General features: G+C 46.7%; 1 protein-coding gene across 2 annotated transcripts in view; it reads left to right on the top strand.

The window, feature by feature from the left end:
* Positions 1-6,604: 6,604 nt before the first annotated feature.
* Positions 6,605-22,643, top strand: part of LOC147703513 (butyrophilin subfamily 1 member A1-like) — a 79,437-nt gene continuing 63,398 nt past the window's right edge. For both annotated transcript variants that reach the window (XM_086931883.1, XM_086931882.1), the window contains exon 1: positions 6,605-6,872. The gene's annotated coding sequence lies outside the window, so the exon portion shown is untranslated. The remainder of the gene's footprint in view (positions 6,873-22,643) is intronic.

Below are 22,643 nucleotides of genomic sequence, written 5' to 3'. Positions count from 1 at the left end.
TGTGAACCAGTGTAGGTTCTTGGTAAGCCCACAATACTACTTCCACAACAAGACCGCATGTATTGTCTGTTAGTCGAGCCCTAAAAGAGATTCTAGTTGAAGGATGTTCATACACCACATAAACATACCCATTAAATTAGCCATAACGGTAAAGAACAGCTCAGCAGGAAGGAATGGTTAACCACAAAAACCCCTAATGAACTGATATATCACAGACTTGCCCTTCCTTGCATCAGTGGCAGCAGTGCTCCAGCCAGAAGCCTCATCCTGACTGCCCAAAATATAACACTCCGATCAAAATAAAAGCCAGATATAAAAAGTGCCTACCAAATCCTATCCCATATTCCCACCATCATCTTTGGAGACCAAAAAGCTAGCTCAGAAGGTGTAAGGACTTGTTGACAGGACTTTTCCAAGCCCAACCTGACCTCCATCACCCTCCACCTCATGCACTGGCTAGCCATTGCCACTCTCCACAGCAGCATCGCTGGTTGCAGACAGCGGCAATAGTGACAAATTAACAGCACCCAAATTATTCATACTCCTCAAAATATATCTCAAGATCCTCTACATGTAAGGCTACCAGCATTCCAACAGGGGCATTGGCAGGCTATCTGCCTCTGCGGTACCCTCTGCAATGGAACATCTGAAATAGTGTCTGTAAATGTCACTGCTTGGGCATCGCTGATGATGGTTCATTGTCTAAAGTATACAAAAAAGAGCTGAAAGGAATGCTTGTAATAATCTCAGCTACTGGTAAATTACTCGTGGCAGCACCCCTGGGAAATTACTAGCGGCTAAGATTATGTCAGGCATTCCATCCATCACTTTTTGTATACTTTAGTGTGTCACCCTAAGTGGGACAGGTATGCCCCGACGTGGGATCCGTGTACACTGTGCCACCGGAACCAAGCTGTTCCTGACTGATAAGCAGGGCCGGACTGAGAACCAAAACCGGCCCTGGCAAAGTGCTCGGCCGGCCCCCTGGGGGTGCGACCGAGCTCTTTGGCGGGGCCGGTTTTCGGCCGATTTTGTTACAGGGCTGATTTTGCAACTATGCTGCAAAAATGGCCCTGTAACAAAAACGGCCCCCAGGGCCCAAAACCAGCCCCAATCCTCGCGGCGCACAGGGGGATTGCCCGGTGCACGCAACGGCCAGTCCGGCCCTGCTGATAAGCCCATAACTACGGTAAATCCGGCCCTGGGTTGCTTGTGTTCCAGTTCAGGGAGGGCCTGGCTTGGCAGTTCAGGCTGGTCCGTTCCCATTGGAGCAGGGTCAAGACTGAGTTACATATGGCTATGACCAAACTGATGTTACTTGCAGCCGCGGTCTGGGCAGGTAACAGTGGTGGTGCGGTCAAGCCTGGTGGGGGGATTTCAAGGGACGATGCAGAGGGAAAATTAAATAAATAATTTCCTCTTGTCATCGTCCATCGATTTTCCCCCCCCCCTCCCCCACCAGGCCCCACCGCCCCATCGCTGTTACCTGCAAGGGCCACAGCTGGTTACATGGTGTGTAAAGTAAAGATAGACTGGGATGTAGCTCCAACTAATTACCAGTGGCCAGCGTTGGATTGGTAACGCAGGCACTCGGGCAATGCCCGAGGGGCCGGTGTCCAGATCCAGCTGTGGGCTGCTTTTTAGAGCAGCCTGGGGGGCGATTTGGCGGTTTCTGCGTTGTTCGGATGTCTCCAGCAGCCCAGTGGGTGCCTGAATGGCCGTTTCTGGAGGTAGATGGGCCCCAATTACCTCCCTTTTATCTTAGGGCAGAGGTGTCACTCCCTTTCTCTCGCTGGAGCCGGCCCATTAAAATATGCATATTGTGCGGGGGCAAGGGGCCGGAGCAAAAGTAACCTCACTTTTATTCAGGTGTGTTTCACCAGTAATCCGTGCATTTTTATACCCTCCCGAACCAGTGTTTTACAAAGGCAATATGCAAATGTGGGCCACTTTTTTTGTGTGCCCGGGCCGATTTTTAATCCCAATCCAACACTGCCGGTGGCTGCAAATAATTAGAACATTCCATCCATCACTTTTTGTATACTTCAGTAGGTCCATTCTCTACAGTAAGAGGTCTACAGAAGGCTTTCTCAGATATGGAGAGGCCAGAGGTGGGGGGATCGCCTCTTTTCTTGAGATCTATCCTGGCCACACCAGGGACACACAACGCAAGGTACATGACAGCTTGCTTCCAGCACTCAGATCCTCTGTCTGTATGCCGCGGCTTATTTGCTGTCCACACAATTCTCGGCTCAAAGATATTCAGGAGAATTAATTCCTATGTATAACTTTCACAAACCTCAGCACTGGGAAGCTTATTTTGTGAAAAACCTCTCTCTCTCTCCCCCCACCCCTTTTTAGGTCGAGCGACCTATCTCAATGCGCATGCGCATTGAGCGGGAGCTCGATATATAGCGGCTTAAACAGAGCTTACCGAGATCAGGCGATTCCCAGGCGATTTCTTGCAGTGCATGTGAAAGCGCGTGCACAATGCCACCAGCCGCTTGCCTGCATTACCACATCAAAAGCGGCCGCGTCTCAGGCCCCTGCTGCTTCACACCCTCATGCCGCTCTCCCCGCTCCGCCCCCTCCCCTGCCCGCCGTGTCGCATTTCTCCTCCCCCCTCCCCACAGCAAGCAATGCCCTCCGTCTTGTTTCCCTTTGCTGTTTTTTCTAGCATAAACTCGATACAGAGGTGGGCGCTTTACATAAGCATCAGTTACATTACAGGAAGGCACATTCAGCCACATATAAGCTTGGCATGCATTCCTTACATTCTACAGAGGTAGAGTTTGGAAAGTGAGTGTAGGTATGTTATGCAAGTATGTCTCATGTAGTTGCACGGTCCATACATTACAACGGGAGCATGAACTTGTGGTCAGGTATAAATTGCATGCATAGTCTTGTATTTTTTTTGTTTATTTACATAGACATTATTAGTCTGTTCAGATCCCTGCAATCTGCAGGGCTTGCTTTGCAACCACGCCGCCACCGAGGAATGCTGGTTTCTTCTACTAGTTTGTTTGACTCGAATGTTTCTTAAAACCGGGCACGATGTAGCGCCATCTGGTGGTCAAGTTGATGCTCCGTGTTTTACTCGTACATGTTTTCTACAAGATTTTTGCTTGTCATAAATCCGATTTGCTTTTTCTACAATCAAATTCACCCGATTACTTTGGCAGCGTGTAGTTTAATAACGTATGCGCCCATTGCCATATTAGAAATAATTGCACTGGTGCAAAATATAGAGTAACACCATTATTTTTGTCTTTGTAATATGATAGAAAACTGCACATACTCAAGACCATAGTACAATAATATATTTTGTACCAGGTCAAAGGGAAGGCTATTGACAGAGTAGGTAGCCACCACATCCACCACCAACAAGTCCACGACAACCACCACCATGTCCACCACCACCACATCCACCACCACTACATCCACCACCACTACGTCCACCACATCCACCGCATCCACCACCACCACCACATCCACCATCACATCCACCATCACCTCCACATCCACCACATCCACCATTACATCCACCATCACATCCACCGCCACATCCACCGCCACATCCACCGCCACATCCACCACCACCACCACATCCACCACACCCACCACCACTACATCCACCACCCCATCTACCACCACCACCCCATCCACCACCGCATCCACCACCACCACCGCATCCACCATCACCCCATCCACCGCATCCACCACCACTGCATCCACCACCACTACGTCCACCACCACTACGTCCACCACATCCACCGCATCCACCACCACCACCACATCCACCATCACCTCCACATCCACCACCACATCCACCATTACATCCACCATCACATCCACCGCCACATCACCGCCACATCCACCGCCACATCCACCACACCCACCACCACCACATCCACCACACCCACCACCACTACATCCACCACCCCATCCTCCACCCCATCCACCACCGCATCCACCACCACCACCGCATCCACCATCACCGCATCCACCGCATCTACCTCTACCACATCCACCATCACATCCACCACCACATCCACCATCCCCTCCACATCCACCATGACATCCACCGCCACATCCACCACCACATCCACCACATCCACCACCACCACATCCACCACATGCACCACCACCGCATCCACCTCCACATCCACCACACCCACCACCACCACATCCACCACATCCACCACCACCACATCCACCACCACCACATCCACCGCATCCACCACCACCACACCCACCGCATCCACCACCACATCCACCACCACATCCATCACCTCCACATCCACCATGACATCCACATCCAGCATGACATCCACCGCCACATCCACCACCACATCCACCACCACCACATCCACCACATGCACCACCACCGCATCCACCACCGCATCCACCACCGCATCCACCACCACATCCACCACCACCACATCCACCACCACATCCACCGCATCCACCACCACATCCACCACCACATCCACCACCACATCCAACACATCCACCACCACTTCCACCACCACCACATGCACCACCACCACCGCATCCACCACATCCACCACCACCACCGCATCCACCACCACCACATTCACCACCACCCCCACATCCACCACCTCATCCACCACCACATCCACCACACCCACCATCACTTCCACCACCACATCCACCACCACATCCACCACATCCACCACCACTTTCACCACATCCACCCCCACCACATCCACCACCACCACCCACATCCACCACCTCCACCACATCCACCACCACCACATCCACCACCACCACCACATCCACCACCACATCCACCCCCACATCCACCACCATCACCACCACATCCACCATCACCACCACCACCACATCCACCACCACATCCACCACCACATCCACCACCACCATATCCCCCAGATCCACCACCACCACATCTGTGTGTGTGTGTGTGTGTGTGTGTGTGTGGCTCTGTGTGTGTGTAGGTGCAAATGCAATGTTCTTGAATTTTCGTCACAATAAAATACACTGAACATAATCTTCACAAAAGTTATTTACAAACGTTTAAGCTATTGCCATTATAAATTACAATACATTTTATTTAAGTATTAATTATTTACAAAATTAAAAGCCATTGTTATTTGTAATATCAATACATCTAAGTCACGTAAATACAACACACATTGCATTACAAATGCTATAGGTGTCACATTTGCGAAAGTTAAAACTATTGACATTGTAACTGACAAAGCTATTAATTTTGCTATTTTCAAAACCAACACATAAATAAAAAAAGTGTCATTTACAATACCAATCGCTCAAACTTTCCTAATGCGAGACCTATTGCATTTCCAATGCTTGTTGTTTCATTGTGGGACATCCCTCACACCAAGAGGTAAAACAATGGGTAGGAAATGGTGGACTAAAGGAACCTATAGGTCTTGTGTCTCCTTGAAATCTCCTTCTTGTGCTCGCCGGGCCCTGAGATCTGACTGTGCCACTTAATTGCATCAAAGCAAGTCAAGTCTGAAGAGACGTGGAGGAAAATTTGTTAGAGGGATCCTCTAACCTTTGGAATTAGTTGTGCGAACAAAGTTGCCATTGAGGATGTGGCCTAACGGCTAGGGCAGTGATCGCAAACCTGGGAACCGGTTCGAGTCTCGGCAGGGATGCTCAACATCCTGTGATTCTGGGCAAATCACTTAATCTCCCGGTGTCTAGCAAAAATGAATGTGTCCGTCTGTAAAGAAATTGGTGCACATTCTATCTAATACCTTCCAATCACGTTAGCGCTATATAGGGAAAAAAAATAGGAAAAATTAAAAACTCTTCAGTGGCACTTTTAGGCATGGATGCACCCAAGGGGCCATCATCGCTAGGACTCCTCAATTATCATGTCCCAGGTTTGGTGTCGGGCGAGGGGTCAGTCTGTAATGGCACTCTACAAACCCCCCTAATTAAAATATCAAACACATCATTACTCTCTCTATGTATGTAGGCGTAGTGTCAGTGCTTAACTTGTAAAGTAATAAGTGCTGAGGCCCTCCTCAAGAGGCCACTGCATCATGCCCCACACATTGCCTCGGCCACCGCTGCCCATGAAAGCACCAAAACAACTATTAACCGTCACACTCCTAAAAGTGTGATTATTCAGACTATTCCAAGCTCTCAACGCTATAAGAATAGCTTGGGCACTGGTAATAGTCATTTTTAATGTATCTTGAATTAATAAACATCTTTTGTGGTGCTCATCTCTAAATTAGGCAGTGAGTGCCACCATGGTGCAGACTGTCATAAGTACTGGTGTTGACAATTAAGTGCGGGTGCTGAGCACCGGAAACCACCAGCTCAAATTAAGCACCGCGTAGTGTTCATAATTATCCACAGTTGTATTGTATCTGTCGTAGGCAATTGTGCTCGATATTGCAGCTTCAGAATTACTTTCGAACAGAGAAGCCTGGTTTCTCTTGGAAGCGAGGGCTCTAATGCCCCCCCCCCCCCCTCCTCCCTACTCAACACCTGTGGCAATGTTCTAGTTACTGTCCTTGCTAAATGGGGAAATATTGTGAAATGAAATAACAAATAAATAGAGCAACGGTGATACTGCGTTGCACAAATCTTTGCATAACAATAACAACGCCTATTCTGAACCTGATTCCGAGCAGAAGTGGGAGGCAGGGGGACGAATCGCCGCTGAGGAGAGGAGCGAGGCGTCACTCCAGCAGAGGCCTGAGGAGGAGTGCAGTGCACGTCAGAGGCGTCATTTCAGCAGAGGACTGAGAAGGAGTGCACGTCAGAGGCGTCATTCTAGCAGAGGCCTGAGAGGAGTCAGTGCGCTAAATCACCGCAGCCTCGTCTCTCAGCTCAGCACTCGACAGGTAAGTGCCAGTGGTGTCGGGGGGCCATAGGTCCAAGGCAAGCATTTAAATGGGCCCCATTGTCCTGTGTTGAGTAGTTAATAATATCCATAATTGGGAGGTAAGGGGACCCCCAAATCCTTGAGCCCCAGTGCCACTGCACCTGCTGCGCCATTGATAGCTACGCCTCTGTGACCTTAAGGATGTGAGCCCAGATTTTGAATTGAATAACCCTGCGCCATTCTCATAGCAGCTTCTTTGGGAATGCGTTCAAAACAGCATCGGACTCTCAGTGCTCCTGTGTTTGCCCATTTGCTTCCTGGCTCTCCAGGATGGAGGTGCGGGATGAAGGAGGCTTGCAGGGGAAGTGTGGCAATGACACACTCTGGGAAATTTGAGCAACAGAAAAGCTACAGCCAGCTGGCATCACTTCTCAGTCACCCTATTACAGAAGTATGTGTATTAGAACATTGGAATGTTGAGAGTTCCATTGAAAACAATGGAGTGCTCCGGCTACTAATGGCTGGTAGAAGCCTGGAGTATCAACATTCCAATGTTTGTTCACAGGCGTTGCTGTGAACAAAGGTCTCACAGAGCCCGAGGGGATTTCAACCCCCATGGGCTCTGTGAGGCCTTTGTTTATTAGAACATTCTGCCCTCTAGAAGTAGAATGTTCTAATAGCCTTAGAGCCCTCCGTAGCGGGCTCTACCAGCCATTAGCCCCTTCCCTGCGGGGCATATTCCCCCGCTGTGCTGGAGGGAGGTGGGGCGCACGCAGCGCCCCGGTGCTCATGACGAGCCATCATGAGCCACGGTGGTCGCGTGCTCATGATGAGCTGAACTCGTCATGACCACACCCATTTGTGTAGAACGCTCGCACAGCAGGGGAATTAGCCCAGCGTGCAAGCGTTCCAACGGTCATGAGTAGCTGAGCTCATCATGAGCACACGAGCACCGTGGGCCATGAGGAGCTGAGCTTGTCATGAGCATCCAAGGTGTTAAAGGCCCACTCCCTTGTTAAAGGCGGGCTCTAAGGCTATAATATAAACTGGCAACAGCAAGACTGCTCTATCACTTTTACTTTCTGGGCAACAGAAGCAGATCTGCACCACGTAATAAGGCATCAAGTTGTGGGTATTTTGTACGATTGGAGAAGCGGGGTGTATCGGTTGGACGACGTATGATCAAACGTGATGATGTAGAGAAACTGCAGGCCATACTGCCACCTGCCACATGCATCGGGAATTGCAATACCTACAATCCAGTCGAAATATGGTGCAAAAAGCCACTTTGATAGGAGAGGTCCGTGGGCTACCAGATGAATATTAGGCAAACAACATGAAATTCTATCTCACTGATATATAACAAACTCCTAACACCCCTACTCTTAAGCCTCTCAATTGCCCAAGCAACCAATCACATCAACAACCATGTAGATCACCACAGCAACTCTCCGCCCTTCCAACCACTTCCTTCTGCCCCCTTCCCACCTTTGTTTCATCCAATGCATGCAGATACCTGAATGACAAATTATCACTCCCCCCTGAACTCGATACGCCTGCTCAGTAAAGATACAACCCACCCAATACCGAATCATGAGCTCCCCTTTGTGTTCACAACCTGTCCTACAGCAGCAAACATAATGAGAGCCCACAGACCTAACCCATCAAAGACAACCAGCAGTGTGTTAAATGGACAACAACAAAAATCTCCTCCCCCAATACAACTGTAAGCCTAATCAACCCTAGTGCTCCCCAAGCCAACCACTGCATCTACAGGGTGAGGAGGGGGATAACAGGTAAGGCTGCAGTGCCCCACACTCTTCATGAGCAAAGGATCTGGCAGGAATAGGCCAACTTTTGCCCTGAGCTAAGCCTAAATCCTAGCTAAGCCATGGCCCCCATAACGTATCACTTTCCCCTGGCAAGTGTGTCGAGCATCACTCACTGTCAAAAACCGGGAGGGGGGGACTGCCATTCTGTGTCACCTCTGCTCCCATTGGGCGCCCGTTTCAAGTGTCCCTAGCCACAAATATGGCGTTTGAGTTGCAGGCACCATCGTGAACAAAAGCTTTCCCCATCTCGTAGTACTTCTGTACGCATCTGGAGTAGCAGGTGTAAGATAATGTGATGCAACTGGCGAGAGGGACGGAGGAGCTTTGCCACTAGGTAGCACAAGCTAGTCTGGGCCCGATGTTGCCCAGCGTTTAACCTGATGAGTGAGAGCACCAGGGTTTACTTGTGCTGGTGGTTGCAGGTACGGCAGACCGGCACTCATTCCTGGGGACTGGCACTTATTTGTCCTCAACAGATTTTGATCCAGAGCAAGGGAGAGAAAACAACAAAAGGAGCAAAGAAAGAGGAAAAGAAAGACAGAAAAAAACAGTTGCAAAGGTAGAAAGCAAGGATGTAAGGTACCTGCAAGAGTGAGATTAAGGGGCAGGGAGAGTTTGGTGGTGGTTTAAAGTGCCAAGACTACGCAGCTTTGGTAATCGGTACCGGACCATCGATTGTGCTGGCCACATTCTTCTGAGCAAAACCTTGGCCCCAGCACTTATTCTTTTACTAATTGAGTACTGGGAAGCACTGTTTGCGTGACAGGGTCAAGGGGTGATTGACTCTGCATTCTCTGACCTGTTTTGAGGGCCACTGTGCTGTGTTGCCAGCCCCAACTTGACTGCAGGAAATATTCCCCAGTCTTCATGTAGGATTTCGCCATAATCCTTCTCTGTTTACCAGTGATCAGCTGACAAATTGGTTCAATCCACATGAAGAGGACATTTTGTATATGTTTACCTTCCCCACCAAGCTAAACTAAAATCTGATATCAAGGAAATATATCCTCCTGCTGTTGGCTTGTGTTCTTTCGGCCTTTGTGAGGTAAAAAGGGTTAGGAGAGTTGTGCGTTCGTGTGGTGGCGGGATGCTCAGTGAACAGGCGAAATCCCACCATGGCCCTGTTCCGCAGAGCGGGGATGTTAAGCAGTGTCTGTGAAAAGTCCCTGCATATAGGCGTGCATGGTAAAATAGAAGTATAGAGTCAAAGAGTATGAGAAGATGGAGCTAGGTTGAGGGTGGTTCATGCATAGTGATGTGCAGGGCTTTAAGTGGGCCGGGTCTCACCGGTGTTGAGCACCTGTAGTTTTTTTAAAAGAGGCCTCGAAACGGGGCTCTATCGGGCTCTGTTTTGTGCCCTGGCAAAGGGGGCTGCAGTGAAAGGAGGCACATTACTGTTCACTTCTCACTAGGGGAGAAGTTACGGCATGACGTCATGCCAGGTGAGCATTGTAGGGAAGGGAAATCCTTTAAAGAGAGTCATTTTCTCTCTGGATTTCCCTTCTCTTTTTGAAACTCAGGAGCAGCAACAATGTGATTTCACCTTGGCTTTAAGTGGAAGCTTTTTCAATATTATATACAAGCCATAGTTGCTGCTTAATTATCTTATGCAACTCACCATTGACAAAGCCAATAGTCCTGACTTGTTGTAGGTATGATGTTACTTGTTGTAGCATATATCTGGACGCAATGACAGAAACAGCAAAATGCAAGTCGGGTGGCACACTGTGCTAAGAACACATTTTTTTTGCTTACATGTTTTAAGTCACGCCCTTAATGATATTGGCCACGCCCCTTTGAGAGACCCTCACGTTTTTTCATCCCACTTAAAGCCCTGGTGATGTGTTATGTGAGTCTTCAGCTCCTTCCTGCGTGCAGTGGTGTATCGTGGGCGGGGCCACAAGGGCGGTTGCCCCGGGCGCAAAATTCTTAGGCGGCTTTCTTAGGGGTGCAGAGGCATTCTTAGGGGTGCAAAATTTTCAAAGAAAAGTGGAAGTACACTTGCCTTGCCCCGAGCACTGGCAGCCCCGCTATGCTGCTGCCTGTGTGCTGCCTGTGTGTGACGGTACTTGTAGAACAAGCCTGTCAAGAAGGCCAGAACTGTTCTAGTGACAGAAAACACACCTCTTATGATGATACAGTCCTTTCCCAGTGAAAGAACAGCCTCCCTGCTTTGAAGCTCCCGCATTGCCCCACTAAAAAGAAAAGCACCCCTGGTGGGAAGTATCTGCGTTGTTTCATTCCCTCCTGACAAATGTATATTGTTGCATGTTATATTATCAACCGTGCTGGGAAGTACGGGTGGAGCCCTCCTGGGATGTACTATTCATGGTCTTTGGGTGTGGGCAAGGGATATACCATGGATGTTTCGGGGCAACATAATTGGGCTACATGGTGTGAAGCCATGCACTGGCGAACCCCCCCAAATCAACATGGCGCTTGCATGGCTGGCACAGGACTAAATTGTGTAGCTATAGTACACGATTTGAAAGTACATACTAAACCCAAGTCCTCAAAAGTGTCATTGTAGTTGGGCTGAATATATCCTCGCGAGAGCTTCTGGTCTCGCCCTCGAAGGCCAATGGTCTTTTAGGCACACCTACACAAGGCCTCATTAGGAGTGCCTTTTTAATACACCTAACCCACTCTCACAAATGGCACAGTCCAGCACCCTTGGTGCATTTGGAGCATAACGACCAAGCACGAAATGGGCCAGGAATCTGAACTGTTTTACAACATGCACACTTTATAGGTGTACTGACTGGCGGAGTAAGCCCAACGAGGTTTCCCGCTGGCCTAGTAGTGTGAGTGAATGACAAGTAAATCAAAGAACCCAATCATGGAGTCACTAATCAATACATCAATTTAACATAGGGAGCACTTGCACTGTGGCACTGAATAGCAGTGGCACAGTGCTCAAAGCATCTAACCAGCAAAACAAATCAAAAACAGAGGAGGCAATCAATAATAATTCAGTAAAAAATGGCAGGGAGACTCACGTCAATGATACCAGGTCTAACACTTGTGTACTGTAATCCAACAAATGTAATCTCCTACAGGTGCTTCTCCATTAGGCCAATGGTACGCAGGAAACCGGGGCAATCCTTGTACCAAGTATTCAGTGTTGTTTTAGAACACCAGGGAATGGGTGCTACTGTAAGCTCACTGAAATGCCATGAACCTACCTTTTGGACTTTGTCTTTCAGGGTGGCAGCAAGGTCGAAAAGCAAAACTGACTTACTGAGGGTGATTACGCTTAGGCAATCAAATACTAGTAAGACAAATTGACCACCCAAGAATTTGAATGACCCACTAGTACTAATTCTTCATGTGTAAAATAAGAATGCTCTTAAAAGTTGAGTAGTTGATGGAAAATATGTTGATTTCCAGCCTCAGCAGACACAAACTGATTTTTGCCAATAATTCAGTTCAGTTCAAACTTTATTCGGCAAGTTAAAAACAGCCATAAAAGTACATAAGGCATTAATAAATAAAAACAAAGCATTTCCATATAACAGGGTAGGGCTAAGGTTCATAGTTCTAGATAACGCATATGTTCAATAGTCCAATATGGCACATAACTTACTGCTTTCCAAAGCCAGTTAAATCTAATACTTAATACTTTCCCTCAAATTAATTGCCTTCAGGATAAAAAGAGCAGCATTAAAACACACTAAATGATCATTTAAAACAAGTAAACAATTCAAAGCCACTTTGTAATTTCTGATATTCTGGGCAACAAAAATCGGTTTAAGATAGTAGTGCCTATAATTTGAGTGAAACGTGCGCTGTTCTTGAATATGCCCCCTCTGCCTTCTTGTGGGAACACCTGCAGGTTCGATGGATTGGTGTGGCTTAAGCTTTCTGGCCCATATTTATATTTTTTTTAATGCAGGGCAACACAACAAGTCACCTTGCTGCACTGTGTGAAAGGTAAAGGGCAGGGATATACCATATTTAACATTATATGGTGTATTCCTGTCCTTTTCTAGCACTGCTGCATTTTTGGATGCTTAGCCCCAGTGCAGGTTCCCTTTCGTCATGGCACAAGGGTGCCTGTGTTGTATGCAGGATTGTTTTTGCGCAGGAAGGGACACCTTCCTTCACAAATACAATCCTTAGAGGCATTTTCCTCTTTCTCGTGTGCTGCAGAACGCAGCACAACTAGAAAGAGGAAACAAAGCAAAATATGTCTCCTCGTTCTGCCTCAAGTGGGGCGACATAGCATTTTGACGCACTTCCAGGTCTACCAGCAATGGTAAGTCACCAAAACCCATGTGCGGATGCGTGGAAACAACCACGCTCCACCCATGTAAAGCCTCCTTGTGGCAGAGTAACACAAGGCAGCGATTTGCGCTTCCTAGCGTTACTCCAGATTTAACAAGCCCTGCAGGCCCACGCAAAATGGCCTTGCGTCACTTGATATATCTCACTTAATTTGTACGTCGCCCTCACGCCCCCTTGCGTGGCACAAGTGTGTCGCAAAACCTAGATAAATCAGGCCCTCTGACTCAGGCTAGTACAGGCAAACAGGATCATCTACTAAGGTAATTTGAGATCAGTTCTGGGCGGAGTAGGCTGACACAGTTTGGGTGTTAGTCAGTCAGTCTGGCTGTCAAAGATCTGGATGGTTATGGTCAGTCAGAAAGCCAGATGGGAGAAATTGTCAGATGGCCTTGTTCTTGGTCATCAGGAGGCCTCCCAAGCCTCAAGGGGCTATCCGTGTTCACAGTCTAAGGATGAGAGCATTCCACTAGGCCCAGCAAGTAGCGATGGTCTATCAGAGCTGTTAGGAGGTGATGCACCCTTGGCTGTTCAGCCTTCAGAGATGACAGATGACAGCAGGGGCAAGAACGCCCACAAGCCCTAGGATCACTGAGATGAGGGTGTTAGGCAATGGGTGAGTGAGAACACATCAGGCAACACAACAAAAGGTTTAGGTTCCTTTCCAGAAGGCCTTGAGTTCTTCCATCCCTCCACAGCCGAGGCAAAACTAGGGAAGGTACAAAACAAGCTCCTCTCAGAGGGTGAATGAAAGAAGAGAGTTGGAGAAGTAACATCCATTTTGATGCGAGGTGTCTTGAGCAGGATGGGCAGCAGATACAGGGGTCCAGGTCCAGGCAGGTTCTAAGCACACTTAGTCATCTACCTCATTCTCCTCTAGTTACAGAAACGGCAGGATTTGCCACAGTCCTAAAGGCTATCCCTGTCTCTTAAAGGAGATCTGTATGGTGTGAATACCCAACCTCAGCATGGACAAGAACTTTGTTAGGAAGGAACATTCAATAAATATTATGGATCATCTCTAACGGGACCGACCCCGTGCATCTCATGAGCAGAACATAAGGCGTCTGCCAGAAATTATGACTTCATGAGTTGGTTTTCAACGTGTAAGCATACCATTTCTGATCCCTCCCATTTTTTAAACCAAAAGATCAGTTGATGAAGTGCTTTGTCAAGGATCACAACATTTTGCTTGAGTGAGTGGCCCTAGTTTGAAAGAACGCGCGTTGTCTGTTTGTAAAGTTGACACCAGGACACATCTTTTCACTCTGCGATGCTCGGACTGCTGTGAAAGGCTGCGACTATCAACGACTACAATTCAACGCCTCCATGAGCATTAAATCCATACTTAAATGGGACTCTTTTTAAAACGTGGTTTTATCAAGGCTTCACAGCCCTAGAGACAGCCACATATCAGGCATCAACACACAGGCGTCCTTAAGCAAAGGCTTTCTTAAGAGCCGCCTTGTAAGGCCATTGTAAACACAATCTACGAACTTCCACATATCCATGGTGCTAGTCTTCCACAGAGTAGGACCTTGCCCTCCAAGAACACCCCTCTACTGAATCCTGTCTCACAGAGAGGCCATGGACAGCAATTCTTCTCTTGAATGTGGCTGCCTAGTGTTTCTGGATGAGACCAGTCTAGATTTAGGATGCGAGGGACCCCGTATCACGTTCAGCAAGTCATACCAGTATCCAAAATCTTAAAATGAATTATTTTTCCTGCAAGTACCCAATGCAACCAAGCACGCACCAGTGCCACATGTTGGGACTTCTTTGTTGGTCAGCAGCTGGATGCGGAAGCAGCATCAGTTGCAGGATACAAAAGAGTGAGTTAGAAATGCTCTCTTACAGGACCCTGCAATAATAAGTGTGGCTGGTCACTGCAGTAAGCATCGGTTTATTCTTTTTACACCTACCGGAGACACCTAAGGAGATCACTGTGAGGGCCCGAGAATCCAGATTTAGGATGGAGTCCATAAGACCTGTAAGACACACAGGTTTCTTGAGGTACAGAACAGCATGACAATACAGAACAGTATCTACGTAGCATTCTCATGGACTTCGATTCACCAAAATCCCAGGGGTAGCTGACGTGACATCATATGACCTTTGACCCTAATGATGTCACAGGATGCGACATACTTACTCACTTATTTTGACAACCACACCTTTGACCCTGAATCGGCCCAAGAAGTGATGTCACACGATCCATATGTTGATGGCATCACAATAAACAACATTGCTGAAGTTACATAATATTGCACAATTAATATGCTATATTCATTTTGGGGAGAACATCCATAGGCTCTGAGAAAATATTCACTAAATATTCAAGTCCTTAAATGGTGTGTCTAGCTAATGAAACCTGGCTGTCCCCCATTAGTTCACCCAATTGTGTTTTTAAAACGTCGTAAGGGTGCCTCCTTATGCCAAAAATAACCTCAATCGCTAGGAGCAGCATTTTGTTATGGTGGACCCTTTTGCCCATACATTACATAAAAATATGCCAGTGCCAGAATGTTCCTAATACTGCTTCTCTTGTACTATGGAGTTTCCTTATGTCAAAGGTTATGTCTAGTATGTTGTGGACCACATGTTTTCATTGCCACAGTTGTCTTCCCATATGTCAAGAATTTCCTCCAATGTGCCATAGCCAGCAATTAACCCCTTGCGTGCTCATTACGGCTCCACGCCGTCATGAGCCACAGGCGGCGTGTGTTCATGACGGCGTGGAGCCGTCATGCCGCTGCCACTCCTCCCACCCGGCACTAATTCCCCGCCTGTGCAGGTAAAATTAATGAGCGGGCGTGGTCATGACGGAACTACACCGTCATGAGCCCAAGCCGCCCGTGACTCATAACGGCATGGAGCCGTCATGAGCAAGGAAGGGCCGCGCTCACCTCCTAGCACCCCCGCACCACGGCAGAATTCACGGCGCAGGGTAGGGGTTAATCACAGGTGCTACATATGTCAAGGATTTCCCACAGTAGTCCAGCACTGGCTTTTTTTCTTGGGTGCCTGTGCCAAAAGTTACCTACAGGGAGCCAGCAGTAGCATTTTGATGAGGGTATCCCATATGCAAGTATTGCCTCCGGTATGCCAGTGCCAACATTTTGCTAAGGGTGCTTCTATAGGCCAAGAAGCATTGAGGTCCGACAGCGGTTTGCAATCATAACAACACAGGTTCACTTACATTCACTTACTCACACTCATTCTCCCATTAGCACTCAGTTGCACTCATTCATTGTCGTCTCCCGTCTTGCACTCACTCTCACCCTGAATCACTAATTTGCACTCTCTTTGACTGACGTACTTACTCACTTATTGTGACACCCACGCCCACGATCTCACATGCAAACATCCATGCTCACACATATACACGCGCTCTCACACAAACTCACTCTCACCCACATGCATGCACACAACATACATTTAAAGCCATTCTATGTTTCTTTCCTCGGATGCCAGTAAGGGTCCAGATCTTGTTGCTCCACTTTTTATTACACTAATAGTGAATAATAAACTATTATTCACTATTAAAGTAATAAAAAACCAGAAAACAAGGTAGGTTAGAGCCTGACTCTGATAACACCAGACGCCCTTGTGTTCTTGGCACTGATTTTGCCACCTCTGAGGCCAGGGGTCGTAAAAGCATTGCCATGGGTGGCACATGGAAAGCTAGTGGTCGCAACTGCAACCCCTGGCGACCCTTAAATGACATCCATGTGCTTTCTCTCAGACTGAATAGGAGATCCTAAGAAAAATATTCTCTGTGTCTGCTCCTTCACGACAGAGCATATTTGGCGAATCCACTCCAAGATTTGAGCGAATAATAAATAATTATTTAATTTTTCTCCTAATGTTCCCTGGAGCCTTAGGTGCAGCTGTGTATCATCCTGATAAGAAAGCCTACCCTTACGGATCTCAGGATGGCATACAGGGGGTTCATAGAAACTATGGCAAGGAAAGGCTTCAATGCCAACATCAAAAGAGTGATTGGTCTTAGTGCCATGACACGGCGCTCAGCCAGTGGCTGGAGGGGTAGGCATGTTCTCCACGCAGGCTGTATAGAGAACATGCTATGTGCGCATGACTGTTTGGTCGGCCCGAGAGTGCTGGCCAACCACTCATGGAGTGCAAACCACTCCTCCCCTTGCTCTGAGAGCAGCCCGGTCCCACAAAGATGCCGCAACGGGAAAAAATAAAATTATATTAACCCCGGGTTATCATTTTATTTCTCCTTTTTTTACACAGCATAATGCAGTGGGGCGACACTCCTAACGCCTTAGCGGAGGAGCCGCCACTAAGTTTCCTTGCCACTTTAAAGACCTGCAAGCACAGCTTTCCACTGCGTTGCATTGTGCATGGCTATGTAACCCTTAGTAAATTGTAACAAAAATCAACTCAGAACCCTTGCCTCCTTCCAAAACTCCTGCAACTGTGAGTAAATGATTGATTTCGATTTGTTTGAACAGAAGACTAGTGTGCTGCCAGTCAGTATCATTTGCTGATTGATTTCCAAATCTAATTCCCTCATTCTAGAGGTCCAAGAAATGGTGTAGATTTTCCCCACCCTCTGGGTTACCAACACCTGGTATACTAGTAATTCAGGGACTTGTGGCAAATATGGTCCATTATGAGTACCTGAGGTCCACCAAGAAAAGAGAAATTACCAGGGGAATTGGTAATTCCAGGCCTGACTCCCCCAGTAGTATGTTATTTCCAAGGATTGTCACCCAGAAATTTCAGCTGCTTTACATTTTATGGGCAGTTAAAGATTATAAAATAAATGTAATTTTAACATCTTGTTTTAAAAGACTTTTTCAAATTGAATACAAAAATGTAGTCAGTTAACTAAATAGTTCCCACTATATGTTTTTCTAAACAAAATAATTATTCACACAGCTTTGACCGAGTTGTTAAATTTACACACTAAACCATTCATCTATCCATCCATCCCTCCCCTATAAGTTATTAAAAAAACACACTTCCTTAGGTACAATTAATTTGACACAAGATACTCATGTGCATAAAAAGTGCTCTGGAACTGGCAATTCCATGATCCTAAGTTGCAGATTCAGGAGCAGCAGCCATTTTCAGGCAAAGGTAGGACTCACTTCTGCCGACCACCAACTGGTTTTGTTCATTGTTGTTGGAGACCTCTAACCAGAAACTGAAAGGAGGAGGTTCCAGTCAAAAGTCACTCCAATTTTGGGAGTATTCACAAACATTTTGCAGGTTCTTCCCCTCCAGGTAAAGTTACTCAGACCAAGAGCAAGAGTGAAACCCTTTTCCATGTAGTAAAAAAAAGTGGGAAAAATGTGGTTGAGTACATTTCTGCCCTACACACGTAAGCAGATTGGTCGCCGTTCAGAAGGTTCACTGAATTAGGTGTTGTGTAGCTTGAGTGCACTGGGATATCCATGACTCGCATAGATATCTGACAAAAAGGAAATGCCTCAAAAAATTGTTTTTGTGCAGGAAGGTGACTCTTTCTTCACAAAAACAATCCTGCCTGTAACACTGGCCCCCTTTCATCATGACGAAAGGGTACCTGCGTTGTATCTAGGCAGTACTCAATGTGCCAGCAAAAGGAAAGAGCAGAAATGCGTCTTATCATTGTAGATATGACGCATTTCTGCCACCTCCCTGCACACGCAGCACAGCACAACTAGTTGTCTTGCTCTGTTGCTTTGCATGACTTTTTGATAATGTGCCCCAAAGTCTAGGGAAACATTTGGAGGCTCCTTGAGCATATGGTGCCATGTGGTGGTGGCTGCTGTAGCTTGTTAGGGTGACCACTTAGCGCCATATCATTACGGACAGAGGGCCCGATTCTCAAACTGCATTTTGTAGCACGTACTTACAATAAAATTCAATTAAAAAAACCTATGGGTGGAAATCTCCACCGCTAGTATCTTTTTGATGGAGAGACCTCCACATGTAAGTTTAATGCTTAGGAGTAAAGGTGAGAGGTACGGGCGGAGGGGCAAATGGGCAATATCTACTAGAAAATGGGAGGGGTTTGAGGAAATGCGCATAAAGATGAACGGGTAATTACCTACACCCATCCACAAAAGAGTAAGCACATTGCTATTCACAAACCACTCTTCTTCTAAAGTTCCTACAGCCCTAATGGCAGCAAAGCAGTAGTAAATGTGCTAACCCAGCCAATAAGTACTGCCCAAGCTCAGCCTTGGAGAAAGTCAGGCTCCTCACATGGTTAATAAAAGGTTCTGCAACACATTTCCATAGAAATAATGAAAGTAGAGTCTTAAAGTAACACCACATAAGAAATAATGTTAAATAAAATCCCCAAAAATGTATATATATATTCTGATATATATGTGATCAAGGGCTCCAGGGCCCGAAACGCGTCATGGCGGACAGAGGGATGCACTAAATAAAAGAATTCAGCAAATCTACCTGAATGGGTCCGGTTCGTTTTTTTTTTGTCCTGGCAGCAGTGGATATTAAGACGAAGTTCCTGGAATATGTATATATATATATATATATATATATATATATATATATATATATATATATATATATATATATATATATATATATATATATATATGCGAGTTGCTCGTTACACCGATCCTTCTTAGTAAGCTAACGAGGGTAGGGTAGACCCAAACTCAGTGCCAATTTTTAATTTTTCTTCACACACCAAATTTTCCGCCATGACGCGTTTCGGCAGATCCCTGCCTTTATCACATGACGGCGCTTCAGCTAGTGGGAAATCTATTTAAAGTGACAATGCACAATGGTCATTGACATCGACATAAAGAATATACTTTCATTTCAACAATAGCTGCCTAAATGCAAGTTATTTCATATTAATTTTGGCTGATCCACCAATTATATGGTTTAATAAATATACAGTACCAATTTCAGTTTGTAATAAATCACAAATTTTTTTTAAACAAACAACCAATGCATAAATGCTTGGTCTTTGTATGATGTCTATCCTAAATTGTCCCGTCTTCTAGATCATATATCAACATATTTCAGTGCCTAACAATAAAGTGCTACCAGTAGTGTAAAATAGTGCATATGTGCAAATAACGCCAAAAGAATATGTTGTTACTTTTACAAGAGTTCATCCATTAATTTCAGGGATGGGGGCAGTTGTAGGCCTCAGGGCAAGGTGGCTGGGTCTGGGTAGTCTATAGGCTCATCCCATGCCTCTGGTAGGGTTGTGTGATGGTACAACACATGCCACAACTACGCATGCCTGAACCAAGCGGTCTGAATGAGAACCACGTCTTTACTGTGCATGACTTTACCATGCATGCCTTTTTCACGGTAAAGACATGATTGGTAAAGGGACATGTGTTGTACAGATCACACCCCTGCCCCAGCCCTGAAAACTATCCCTTTTCCCTGCCCTGCCCTGAGCCCTAAAAACTGTCCCCACGCCATGAAAACCTACCCAGACCCCAGCCTCCCTCCCGCCCTGAGCCCTAAAAATTGGCCTCTGCCCCTGTAAACTACCCAGACCCAGCCACCTTGCCCTGAGGCCTACAACTGCCCCCATCCCTGAAAACTTTCCCTTCCATCCACCCGATCCCTAAAAATGGACTTCACGCCATTAAAACTACCCTTACCCCGGCTCTCTGTGCCCTTAAACATGACCACTACCTCTGAAAACTACCCTGGCTCCCCTACCCTGAGTCCCAAAAAACGTACCCCTACCCCTGAAAACTACCCTGACCCCCTGCCCTGAGCCCTAAAACCCATCCCTCTGCCCTATAAACAACCCCGACCCCTAAAAACTACCTCACAAAAACGACCTCCCCACCCCCAAAACCTGACCTCAGCCTACTTAACTGACCGCGTCTTCACCCAATCCTTTCTCTTCCTGCGCACCCATTCCAGAATCTGGACCGCGCTGTGCCTTAACCACGCATATGCATAAATGTTTTTTTAGCTTGCTTTGTTAAGGCTGTTTCCCCTCTGGCAGTATCTGGGTGAACTAGCCCGGGCCGTGTTTCTCTGATTGGCAAAGTATAACGTTTTTGCCAACAGCAGATCGGATTAGATGGTGGCACAGTGCCCAGCACGGCAGCCTGTCCTTGATTGCACCACCGCTACATTGAATCATGCTGCGCTGAGGCCACACCTTGGTGTAGTAGGAAGTGCTGGAAGTGGAAAGCAGCCATGAACCAACAAGCTCTGGGACATTTTGAAACAATCCGAGTTGCATAATTTAGGTGTTGAGAAGCCACCTCGATGACAAAGATTTAGACATTGCTTCCTGTCAGTGCCGCAAAGGTCTAGCGGGAACCTAACTGAAATCCTGTCCGTACAGGTTTACTAGGAGCTATATTTTGCGCTTGCTGAATGCAACCTAAGTATGTGTCCTAGCAGCTTTAACCTGCCCTAACTATACTGAGCCAATGGTCTTCATTTGTTTCGCTCACATTAGGTGCTAATGTTTCGCTTCATTTGTGGCCAGCAACAATTATAATGTGTATGCAAGACTTCTGTACTTTGATAACGCAATAAAGTTCTTGTGTATAATCGATACAAACGAATGGTATTTTGCTTGTCGATAGTGCTCTGTTATTTATTTAGGATTAAGAAGTTTTGCATAAATCCAAATAATTTACCAGTGTCTCTCATCTTGCAATGATTTAATTTGTCGGGTTCCTCAAAAAATACAGGATTCGCTATAGATTCCCTATGCAGTACAAGAATGCTCTGTAGGTCCCCAGTGCAAAACAAGAATGCTTTGTAGATTTCCTACGCAATACAAGAATTCTCTGAAGGTCCCTTATGCAATACAAGAATAATCTGTAGGTCCCCCATGCAATACAAGAATGCTCTGTAGGAACCCCATGCAATATAAGAATGCAATGTAGGCCCCCCGTGCAATACAAGAATGCTCTGGAGGTCCCTTATGCAATACAAGAATAATCTGTAGGTCCCCCATGCAATATAAGAATGCTCTGTAGGAACCCCGTGCAATATAAGAATGCAATGTAGGCCCCCCGTGCAATACAAGAATGCTCTGGAGGTCCCTTATGCAATACAAGAATGCTCTGTTGGTTCCCCATGCAATACAAGAATGCTCTATTGGTAACTCATGCAAAACAAGAATGCTCTGTAGGTTCCCCGTGCAATACAAGAATGCTCTGGAGGTCCCTTATGCAATACAAGAATGCTCTGGAGGTCCCTTATGCAATACAAGAATGCTCTGTCGGTTCCCCATGCAATACAAGAATGCTCTGGAGGTCCCTCATGCAATCAAAGAATGCTCTATTGGTAACTCATGCAAAAAAAGAATGCTCTGTAGGATTCCCCTGCAATACAACAATGCTCTGGAGGTCCCTCATGCAATCAAAGAATGCCTATCGGTTACTCATGCGACACAAGAAAGATCTGTGTGTTCCCCGTGCAATACAAGAATGCTCTGGAGGTCCCTCATGCAATCAAAGAATGCTCTATTGGTAACTCATGCAAAACAAGAATGCTCTGTAGGATTCTCATGCAATACAACAATGCTCTGGAGGTCCCTCATGCAATCAAAGAATGCCTATCGGTTACTCATGCGACACAAGAAAGATCTGTGTGTTCCCCGTGCAATACAAGAATGCTCTGGAGGTCCCTTATGCAATACAAGAATGCTCTGTCGGGTCCCCATGCAATACAAGAATGCT

Source organism: Lissotriton vulgaris, chromosome 7 (assembly GCF_964263255.1).
Source record: "Lissotriton vulgaris chromosome 7, aLisVul1.2, whole genome shotgun sequence".
In the NCBI taxonomy this organism is placed as follows: Eukaryota; Metazoa; Chordata; class Amphibia; order Caudata; family Salamandridae; genus Lissotriton; species Lissotriton vulgaris.
The sequence above is the reverse complement of the archived record's forward strand: the minus strand, read 5'-3'. Positions and strand labels throughout refer to the sequence as shown.